Source organism: Trachypithecus francoisi, unplaced genomic scaffold (genome assembly GCF_009764315.1).
Source record: "Trachypithecus francoisi isolate TF-2019V2 unplaced genomic scaffold, Tfra_2.0 Lachesis_group12, whole genome shotgun sequence".
NCBI lineage: Eukaryota > Metazoa > Chordata > Mammalia > Primates > Cercopithecidae > Trachypithecus > Trachypithecus francoisi.
Genome location: NW_022681457.1, coordinates 66,297,348 through 66,309,213, shown reverse-complemented (window position 1 = coordinate 66,309,213; position 11,866 = coordinate 66,297,348).

Genomic DNA, 11,866 nt, shown 5'->3' with positions numbered 1-11,866 from the left:
ACTCAGAAACTAGCAGATAGCCATATGGATTCTTAACTCTTGGAAATTTAGTACTAACTATAAACCGTTCTTAAAGAGCAAATAGAAAGTGAAATTACAGATGATTTAGAATGATAATGAGACCTATACTTTAAATCCTGTGAAATAACTAAAACAGTTATCAATAGAAATTGCTCTGAATATAAAACCAAGACTGAGGGCAGTTTGTTTATCATCACCACTGTATCCCCAGCACTTAGGACAGTGCCTGTAGTGTTGTAGGGCCTCAAATATTTATTGAATTAAATAATGATTACTCACCAAGGTAGAATAAGAACAAATACCCAAAAGAATGAATGGAAAGGCTTAATGAAAAGCTGAAATCATGGAATAAAAAACCATACACGTTTTTCATCAAAATCTAGTCCTTTGAAGAAAACTATTATTTATTAGGCTTTGTCAGTGCTATAAGAAAGGAGAAATGGGATACAACTGTATGTTTAGGGGATATTTTTTGGTATTAAAATAAGTATGTGAACTCTGTTAGACATGATTTTTTTTTTTTTTTTTTGAGATGGAGTCTCGCTGTGTCGCCAGGGCTGGAGTGCAGTGGCCGCTTCTCAGCTCACTGCAAGCTCCGCCTCCTGGGTTTATGCCATTCTCCTGCCTCAGCCTCCGAGTAGCTGGGACTACAGGCACCCGCCACCTCGCCCGGCTAGTTTTTTGTATTTTTTAGTAGAGATGGGGTTTCACCGTGTTAGCCAGGATGGTCTCGATCTCCTGACCTCGTGATCCACCCGTCTCGGCCTCCCAAAGTGCTGGGATTACAGGCTTGAGCCACCGCGCCCGTCCTAGACATGATTTTTATATGTGGATGGTTTTTTTTTTCTAGGAAAACATTATTAAATGTGATTCAGTTTCAAAAACAACCAAAAAAGTTCAAAACATAGAAAAAAGTATCATGTACGATGAGGCTGAGCAAGTGGCTCATGCCTGTAATCCTAATACTCTGGGAGGTTGAGACGGGAGTATCACTTGAACCCAGGAGTTCCAGACTTGCCTGGACAACATAGGGAGACCCCCATCTCTGCGAAAAATGAATTAGCCAGGTGTGGTGGCACATGCCTGTAGTCCCAGCTACTCAGGAGGCTGAGGTGAGAGGACTGCTTGAGCCCAGGAGTTTGAGGCTGCAGTAAGCTGTGATCACCCCACTGCACTACAGCGTGGGTGATGGGGCAAGACCCTGTTGAAAACAAAACAACAAACATGTAAGACTAGATAACTGTACAGAAGTAGATGGGATAGCTCTTGAACATCAAATTCCAGAAAAAATTTCACTCATGAATATACATGAAAAAAACTAACATAGATGAACCCAATATTTAATCAAAGAATAACAGGAGATATTTGCTTATATTGTTTAAGCTCTGAGCAGGATGGATAATTTTTATTTTTGAGGTGGAGTCTCTAGTTGCCCAGACTTGAGTGCAGTGGGGTGATCTTGGCTCACTGCAATCTCTGCCTGCCAGATTCAAATGATTCTTCTGCATGAGCCTCCCAAGTACCTGGGATTACAGGTACCCTCCACCATGCCTGGCTAATTTTTGTATTTTTAATAGAGATGGGGTTTCACCATGTTGGCCAGGCTGGTCTTGAACTCCTGACCTCAGGTGATCCGCCCGCCTCAGCCTCCCAAAGTGCAAGGATTACAGGCGTGAGCCACTGTGCCCAGCCCAGATGGATAATTTTAAATGATGAAAAGTTACTTAATCAATTTCTTCTAAGTGAAGTTCTTGGTATCTTTTAGTGTTACATAAGTTAAGAAATGGTGTGTATATGTACACATATTTAGCACACTTGTAAGTCAGACCTTTAACAGCTAGTTCCCTCCTAAATTATTGTCATCTATGGAATTTCACAATTTGCCTGAAAAATAATTTTTTGTTATGTAACTTTATTATAATCCATTTTCATTCATGTTGAATAGATGTTTAACATGACAAGTACACTGAGAAAAATAACATTTAGAAGTTTGTTTTGTTTTGTTGAGATGGAGTCTCACTGTTTTGCCCAGGCTGGCATGCAGTGGCGTAATCTCAGCTCATTGCAACCGTCTCCCAGGTTCAAGTGATTCTACTGCCTCAGCCTCCCGAGTTGCTGGGATTACCAGCACATGCCACCACGCCTGGCTAACTTTTGTATTTTTAGTAGAGACTGGGTTTCATCATGTTGGCTAGGCTGGTCTTGAACTCCTGACCTCAAGTAATTTGCCTACCCTGGCCTCCCAAAGTGCTGGGATTACAGGCATGAGCCACTGCGCCCAGCCTAGAAGTTATTTGGTAAATCTTTGTCCACATTACTCTTTCTGCCCATCTATATACAGATTAAGTATGGTTCATTCCCTTTTGGTTAGGGGAGGTTTTTTTTTTTGCTGGCCCAGACTGCCTTGTTGAGTTTGGTGTCTGTGTGCATAGCTGGTGCTCCCATCCCCTTCATGGTGAATTTCTGGATCTTCTTGAATGCTTGAGTTGCGTGCTTATTGAACCTCTACTCCATTTATATATTTTTGAATGTTGATAATGTCTCAAGTCTGCCTCATGTATGACAAAACAGCCCTTTATTTTTTCCTAATCACCTTTCTTTGCAGGAGACATTACGCTGGAACCATTTTGAAAATGAAGAACTTTTTGATAATTAGTGTTGGTACAGGTGTATAACCTTTTTGGAAAAAAAAAAAAAAAGATTAGAATCATTCCTGGCAGTGTAAAGCAGGATAAAGTCCCAATAAATCAAGAGATATAAATGTAAGAAAACAAAAAGAAACTTTACCAGTACTAGAAGTAAACATGGGCGAATTTCTTTATGACATGGGAATTAGGAAATCAATAACTGTGACTCAGAAATCCAGTAAAAATGAGGAAGAATCAATAATTTTTTGTAGGACTAAAAATATAAACAAATGAAAATGACAAATTGGAGATGTCTGCCACTTATGTGACAAGAGTCATTCACTTAATACACGTAAACATGTAAAAACTGAGATGTGAAAGATCCTACAGCCTGATATAGAAATAGGCAAAATACATAAATAGATATTTTATATGAAAAGATAAATTAAAGACCCTTAAACCTTTAAGAAGATGCTTCATATTCCTCATAAAGAAAATGCAATTTATGCTGCATATCACTTTATGACAATCAGATGAGCAAAAATCCAAAAGTATATTAAAATACTCATATTGGCAAGACTGGAGAAAGAAGAATTCATATTGTTAAAATGTGAAACTGTACAACTCTTATAAGAGGGAACTGAATAATGTCCACGTGCAATCTTACATGCATATATCATGTGACCTAGGCAGCTTGCTTTTATCCGGAAGATACACTGATAAGATTATGAAATGTATGCACAAAGGAATGTAAATATTTGTAAATGCAACAGACTGGGAAGATTTCCAGCAATGGATGGGCTGAAATAACTCTCAGATATATACGTACAAGGTGTATTGTGCAACTGGATATTTCATAATCTTCAGATTATGTTATATAAAAAATAGGAAGGTGTAGAATAATGTGCTAATTTTTGTGAGAAGGGCGGACTGCTATATATGTTTATACTTTCTCTCTCTTTTTTTTTTTTTGAGGTGGAGTCTCACTCTGCTGCCTAGGCTGGAGTGCACTTACACAATCTTGGCTCACTGCAACCTCCGACTCCTGGGTTCAAAAGATTCTCCTGCCTCAGTCTCCTGAGTAGCTGGGACTACAGGCATGCGCTACCATGCCCAGCTAATTCTTATATTTTTAGTAGAGACGGGGTTTCACCATGTTGGCCAGGATGATCACGATACCTTGACGTTGTGATCTGCCCGCCTTGGCCTCCCAAAGTATTGGGATTATAGGCATGAACCACCGCGCCCAGCTATGTTTATATTTTCTTTTCTTTTCTTTTCTTTTTTTTTTGAGACGGAGTCTCGCTCTGTCGCCCAGGCTGCAGTGCAGTGGCCGGATCTCAGCTCACTGCAAGCCCCCCCTCCTGGGTTCATGCAATTCTCCTGCCTCAGCCTCCCGAGTAGCTGGGACTACAGGCGCCCGCCACCTCGCCCGGCTAGTTTTTTGTATTTTTGTATTTTTTAGTAGAGACGGGGTTTCACCAGGTTAGCCAGGATGGTCTCGATCTCCTGACCTCGTGATCCGCCCGTCTCGGCCTCCCGAAGTGCTGGGATTACAGGCGTGAGCCACCGCGCCCAGCCAATGTTTATACTTTCAAAACACAGTGGAAGGATAAGCCAAGACCTAATCAAAATGATGAAGTAATAGGTGGGAGTGGAGTGTGGTAGTGCACGCCTGTAATCCTAGCTACCTGGGAGGATATGGCAGGAGGATCCCTTGAGGCCAGGAGTTCAAGTGCAACCTGGACAACAGAGCAAGACCCCTGTCTCTTAAGAAAAATTAAAATACAAACCATAGGTGGCAGAGAGCAAGGTTAGAAAGTAGCCACCTTTGATTTTACCTTGTTTTTATCTGAGAATCATTTTATAACCTCACAGTAAAGAATATTTCCTAAGGCCTGGCACGGTGGCTCAAGCCTGTAATCCCAGCACTTTGGGAGGCCCAGACGGGCGGATCACGAGGTCAGGAGATCGAGACCATCCTGGCTAACCCGGTGAAACCCCGTCTCTACTAAAAAAATACAAAAAACTAGCCGGGCGAGGTGGTGGGCGCCTGTAGTCCCAGCTACTCGGGAGGCTGAGGCATTAGAATGGCGTACGTAAACCCGGGAGGCGGAGCTTGCAGTGAGCTGAGATCCGGCCACTGCACTCCAGCCTGGGAGACAGAGCGAGACTCCGTCTCAAAAAAAAAAAAAGAATATTTCCTAGACAAAACCTTTTAACTAGAAAAGTGTGGCATATTCATATTAATTTTATTATTCTATTGACTGAAAGTCACCATTAACAGACTGAACAGATGTCTGCTTCTGGTCAAATGGAGAAACAGACCAGATTTACCCTTATATTTGTAAATACTAAAAAGCTAAACAAAATAGGTGAAACAATGGTTTTTAAGACATTGAATATACAAAAATGTCAATTTCCAATAAAGAACAGTGATCCCTGAAAAAACAGAAATAAATTTTTCCTACAGTTTTTCCAGACTACTGCTGGGCGAGGTAACTCAGGCAGAGCCTAGTGGTCTCCTAGTGTTGAGACAGAATGAGGAATCTGGTGAGGCCAAATTGGCCAGAGTTGACAAGGCAAAACACTGACAAGGAGAGAACTGCACAAAAATTTCTAGAGGATCTTCCTTAAGTTCAGCTAAATATTCATCGACACGTGTGTGTGAAAACTACCTGAAGCCAGGGAAAAATAACTACCTTAAAGGATTAGAGGGAAGAATCCACAGAGCTCAAAAAGGTCCAGGAATAATTCCTTTTCCCAACAGCCAAAGTGGAAAATAAAAAATTACTAGGCATCGGCTGGGTGTGGTGGCTCAAGCCTGTAATTCCAGCACTTTGGGAGGCTGAGGCAGGCGGATCACCTGAGGTCAGGAGTTTGAGACCAGCCTGGTCAACACAGCAAAACCCTGTCTCTACTAAAAATACCAAAAAAAAAAAAGCCAGGTCTGTAATACCAGCTACTCAGAAGACTGAGACAGGAGAATCGCTTGAACCTGGGAGACGGAGGTTGCAGGGAGCTGAGATCGCACCACTGCACTCCAGCCTGGGTGACAGAGCGAGACTCAAAAAAAAAAAAAAAAAATTTACTAGGCATCCAGCATTCATTAAAGTAGAATAATTCAGTTAAGGAGGAAAAGAATTCTGGGATTCTAGGAAATTCCTTAACCAATAAAGAGTATGTGTGAGAAATCTACTGCTAACATCATACTTAATGGTAAAAGCCCAAAGATCAGCAAAAAGAGAAGGATACCTGGTCTCAACACTTCTACTAAGCATTATTATACTGGAAGTGCTAGCTAGTGCAATAAACGAAAGAATACAATGTATCCAGACTGGAAAGGAAGTAAAATCTTTATTAACGGATTATATGATTTTCTATATAAAAAAAAATCTGGGCCGGGCGCGGTGGCTCAAGCCTGTAATCCCAGCACTTTGGGAGGCCGAGACGGGCGGATCACGAGGTCAGGAGATCGAGACCACCCTGGCTAACCCGGTGAAACCCCGTCTCTACTAAAAAATACAAAAAACTAGCCGGGCGAGGTGGCGGGCGCCTGTAGTCCCAGCTACTCGTGAGGCTGAGGCAGGAGAATGGCGAGAACCCGGGAGGCGGAGCTTGCAGTGAGCTGAGATCCGGCCACTGTACTCCAGCCCGGGCGACAGAGCGAGACTCCGTCTCAAAAAAAAAAAAAAAAAATCTGATGGTATCTGTAACACTACTAGAACTAAATGAGCTCAGTGAGATAGCAAAATAAAGATCAATAATATAAAGCAGATGATTTTGCATGTACTAGCCATGAACAATCTGATCCTTAAAACCTTAAATGCCATTTATAACACCATAAACAGTATGAAATACATACTGATGCATCTGGCAAAAGAAGTGCAAAATATATAATATAAAAATTAAAAACACTTCTAGGAGAACTTGAAAAAAGACCTAAACAGAGAGATATACTGTGTTCAGAGATTAGAAGACTCAATACCGTTAATATGTCAGTTCTTTCCAAACTGACCTATAGATTCAGTGAAATTCCAATTTGAATATTGGGGAGGCTTTTTGTTTTGCAGAAATTGGCAACCCAATTCTAAAATACATATAGACATGCAAAAGACCTAGATTAGCGAAAACAACTTTTGAAAATAATTTTAACAGTTGGAGAATAGGTCGGGTGCATGGCTCATACCTGTAATCCTAGCACTTTGGTAGGATGAGGTGGGCAGATCACCTGAGGTCAGGAGTTCAAGACTTAGCCAACATGGCAAAACTCATCTCTACTGAAAAATACAAAAATAGCCAGGTGTGGTGGCAGGCACCTGAAATCTCAGCTACTTGGGAAGCTGAGGCAGGGAGAATTGCTGGAACCTGGGAGTTGGAGGTTGAAGTGAGCTGAGATCATGTCACTACACTCTAGTCTGGATGACAGAGGGAGACTCCGTCTCAAAAAAAAAAAAGAAAGTTGAAGAACATATGCTACCTGAATTTAAGACTTATTATAAAACTACAGTAATCAAGACAGTGTGGTATTCATGGAATAAAATAGACAGTCCAGAAATACACATACATGGACAACTGATTTGTGACGGTGGTACAAAAGAAATTTAGTAAAGAAGAGGTAATCTTTTTAACAAACAGTGCTAGAAGAACTTGTTATGTATATGTTTAAACATTTATATTGATTTATAGCTTAAGGCATCTACAAAAAAAAGTTACCTAAATGCTGGGAATGGTGGCTCAAGACTGTAATTCCAGCATTTTGCGGGGCTAAGGCTGGCCCTGAGGTCAGGAGTTTGTGACCAGCCTGCCCAACATGGTGAAACCTTGTCTCTACTGAAAATACAAAAAAAGAAAAATTAGCTGGACGTGGTGGTGCATGCCTATAGTCCCCACTACTCGGGAGGCCAAAGCAGGAGAATCTCTTGAACCTGGAAGATGGAGGTTGCAGTGAGCAAAGGTCACGCCACCGCACTCCAGCCTGGGTAACAGAGTGAGATTCTGTCTCCAAAAAAAAAAAAGTTAACTAAAAATGTATCATATGCCTAAAATAAAACCATAAAACTTTCAGAACTGTGGGATAGGCAAAAATTTCTTATATATGTTACTGAAACTATAAGTCTTTAACAAATAATAAATTAATTAGTCATCAAAATTGAAAACTTTTGCCTTAACCAACTTTGTGAAGAGAAGGAAAAGATTAGCCACAGACTGGGAGAAAAATATTTTCTAATCATATATATATCTGACAAAAAGACTTGAATATAAAAAGACTTTAAAATTCAACAACCCAATTTAAAACTGTGAAAACATTTAAACACATACCACCAAAGAAGATACACAGATGTCAAATAAACATGTGATTAGTCACAAGTGAAATGCAAATTAAAACACAGTAAGTTAACACGATGTGGCTAATATAATGGCTAGCACTTAAAAAGCTAAGTATCGCAAGTGTTAGTGAAGATAAGAAGGAGTTGAAGCTCATACTGCTGGTGGAAATTAAAATGGTACAATTACTTTGGGAAACAGTGTAGCAGTTTCTTAAAAAGTTAAATACAAAATGAATAGAAACCTGGGCCTCATAACCTAATACTCAAAATATCAAGGATACAATTTAAAAATACCGGTTATACCAAAACCAGGAAAATCTAAACCTAACAGAAAAAGACAACAGATACCAACACCAAGAACAAACTGACTGACAGTAGACCAGACTGACCAACATGGTGAAACCCTGTGTCTACTAAAAATACAAAATCAGCCAGGCATGGTGGCTGGGGCCTGTAGTCCCAGCTACTTGGGAAGCTGAGTCAGGAGAATCACTTTAATGAGAATCACTCATTAACAGATGAGACTCTGCCCTGGGATTCTAGTCTAAGGTAATGCATTGAACTTTTCTAGAGATTTGAAAATAATCAATCCTAAAACGCCCAAGCATACTGCTACTGTTTGCTATTTAATAATGTTTTCTCGGCCGGGTGTGGTGGCTCATGCCTGTAATCCCAGGACTTTGAGAGGCTGAGGCAAGCCGATCACCTGAGGTCAGGAGTTTGAGACCAGTCTGGCCAACATGGTGAAACCCCATCTCTACTAAAAATACAAAAAAATTAGCCGGCCATGGTGGTGCGTGCCTATAATCCCAGCTGCTTGGAAGGCTGAGGCAGGAGAATCGTTTGAACCCGTGAGGCAGAGGTTGCAGTGAGCTGAGATCGCGCCATTGCACTCCAGCCTAGGCTACAAGAGTGAAACTCCCTCTCAAAAATAATAATGATAATCATAATGTTTTCTACAAGCAAGGGGTTACTTTGTACTGCGAACTGGTGTGAAGGGATCCACCATGTGTCAGCTTTTGAAGCTGATTTTATTATCTGTGTTGTCCCAAGTGGTGAAGGGAAGATGGCACACCAAAATGGGGGCATTGGTACCAGTGCATCAGGTAAATAGGCATCTAAAGGTCTGAGAATACACTGCTACCATTCGTTATAATCAATGCTACAATAACCTTGTAGGTTTGCTTCTCCTCTTCAGAAATTATAATGCCTTCCCTACAGTTATGCATAAACATCTTTTATGTACAAGTGCTGGAAAATTTTAATCTCCAGAGACAAGGCCATGGAAAAGGTTTCGTTACGCTACATATTAGTCAGCAAACATTTATTAAACTGTCTACCGGCCAACCACTGTTTTACGCCTGTGGGACAGAAAGATCAATTACAAGGCCTTTGGCTGGAGAAACTCACAGTTCCTGGCCTGGAATGAACAACCAACAAATCATTACAATTCTATGTGATGTGCACTATAGTAGAATTATAATGATCTTTTCTTTTTCATGTTTTCCCCCAAATGACAATGGCTCAACAAAATGTAAATGGAGGTTACAGAGATCCAATATCTACAACAATCCTTCTATACTGCTTCTCCAGGCTCCTCTGCCAAGAGGCAAATACTCCAAGAAAGACAATGCCTTTATCAAATCCACGCTCTCTTACTTGAAGTCAGCCTGAGGTCATAGGATGCAACTTTCCTTAGATAGTTTTGCCCCATCCTTCATAAGCCTTCAAATCTAGTCTGTGAAAGACTTCAAAGATAAAACAAAACAAAAAAACAAAACATTTTCCTGTTATTCACATTTTTAGTAATACCTGTTGACTTTGTCACTTTATTCTTTTTCCAATATCAGTGTAGAAATAACAAATTGGCTTTGAAAATAATATATTATTAACATCATCAAACATCAAAGGCATCAGGCAGAAAGAAATAACTTTGAAACTATAGAGTTTGTCTAAATAAGACAATTGAAAAGGCAAACTTTTAAAATATCCTAATAGAAAATTGTTCAAAATATGGTGAAGCAAACAGAAAAAACTTAGCAAACAGTATCATGAAAAGAAAGTAAATACAATGAGCTGAGCTTTGGGTGTGTTTATCATGAAAATGGAAAATGAGACACAGCTAATATGCAGTGATTTGAATAAAATACATTATTACTAACATATTGTAGTAATAAGCAAACTGAAATATATTCATCCATTCATCTACTTGATGACCAAAAGGAATAATGCTTTAGATTTGGCAATTTTGGTTAAAAGGATGAAAAACTTTTGAGCTATTTAAAAAGCAAGTAATTGGGCCAGGCGTGGTGGCTAATACCTGTAATCCCAGCACTTTGGGAAGCCAAGGTAAGAGGATCACTCATGCTCAAGTATTTGAGACCAGCTTGGGCAACATAGTGAGACCCCATCTCTGCAAAAAAATTTTTAAATTAGCCAGGCGTGGTGGTGCACACCTGTATTTCCAGCTAATTGTGAGGCTGAGGTGGGAGCATCTCTTGAGCCCAGGAGTTTGAGGCTGTAGTAAGCTATGATTCTGCCCCTACACTTCAGCCTGGGTTACAGAATGAGACCCTGTCTCAAAACAAAACAAAACAAAACAAACAAAAACTGAAATTAAATTAGATCAACTGTAGGATTAATTTAATTTAATTTGGAGTAATTTAGGAAAAAAAGGTTTCCTAAAGATATGAGAACCAAAGAACGACAGACACTTCCTTAAATATCTAAAAAGCTGCTGACCGGGCGCGGTGGCTGAAGCCTGTAATCCCAGCACTTTGGGAGGCCGAGACGGGCGGATCACGAGGTCAGGAGATCAAGACAATCCTGGCTAACACGGCGAAACCCCGTCTCTACTAAAAAATACAAAAACCTAGCCGGGCGAGGTGGTGGGCGCCTATAGTCCCAGCTACTCGGGAGGCTGAGGCAGGAGAATGGCGTGAACCCGGCAGGCAGAGCTTGCAGTGAGCTGAGATCTGGCCACTGCACTCCAGCCTGGGTGCTGGGCGACAGAGCGAGACTCCGTCAATCAATCAATCATCAATCAATCAATCAATCTGCTAACGGCCGGGCGCGATGGCTCAAGCCTGTAATCCCAGCACTTTGGGAGGCCGAGACGGGCGGATCACGAGGTCAGGAGATCGAGACCATCCTGGCTAACCCGGTGAAACCCCGTCTCTACTAAAAAATACAAAAATTCAAAAAACTAGCCAGGCGAGGTGGCGGGTGCCTGTAGTCCCAGCTACTCGGGAGGCTGAGGCAGGAGAATGGCGTGAACCCAGGAGGCGGAGCTTGCAGTGAGCTGAGATCCGGCCACTGCACTGCAGCCTGGGCGACAGAGCGAGACTCCGTCTCAAAATAAATAAATAAATAATAAAAAGCTGCTAACGTTTATATAACTGACAAAGGACCAAAAATGATGGCTTTTAATTTTATTAAAAATGTAAGACTTTAGGGTAAAGATGACAGAATGAAGTCAAATAACAAGCTCTACGACTCTCAACACCTAAAGACAACAGAAATAGCACAAGTCACCTCAAGTAACCGGCAGAAACAGGTCAGGCAGTAAATTCAGAAGAAGATGATGGTCAACAAGAGAGAAAGAAAATTCTGGAAAGGTCCACCCAAGTGCCAGACCCTCACCCACCAAAGAAAAGAGGTCTGAAGCCACTGGGCAGTACACTACAGGCAGTGTCTAGGGCCACAAAGCCATAAGAATCTCCTTCTTATGAATTTCTGAAATCATATTTGATGATATCAAGCAAAAATTGTAAAAACATATGTTGGAATGCTCAATATTAAAAAGGAAATACTGGAAACAATTATATCTAAAAAGTACAGAGGGTAAAGACCTAAATGAAAGGAAGTTTTCAATGCTCCACTGCAAGT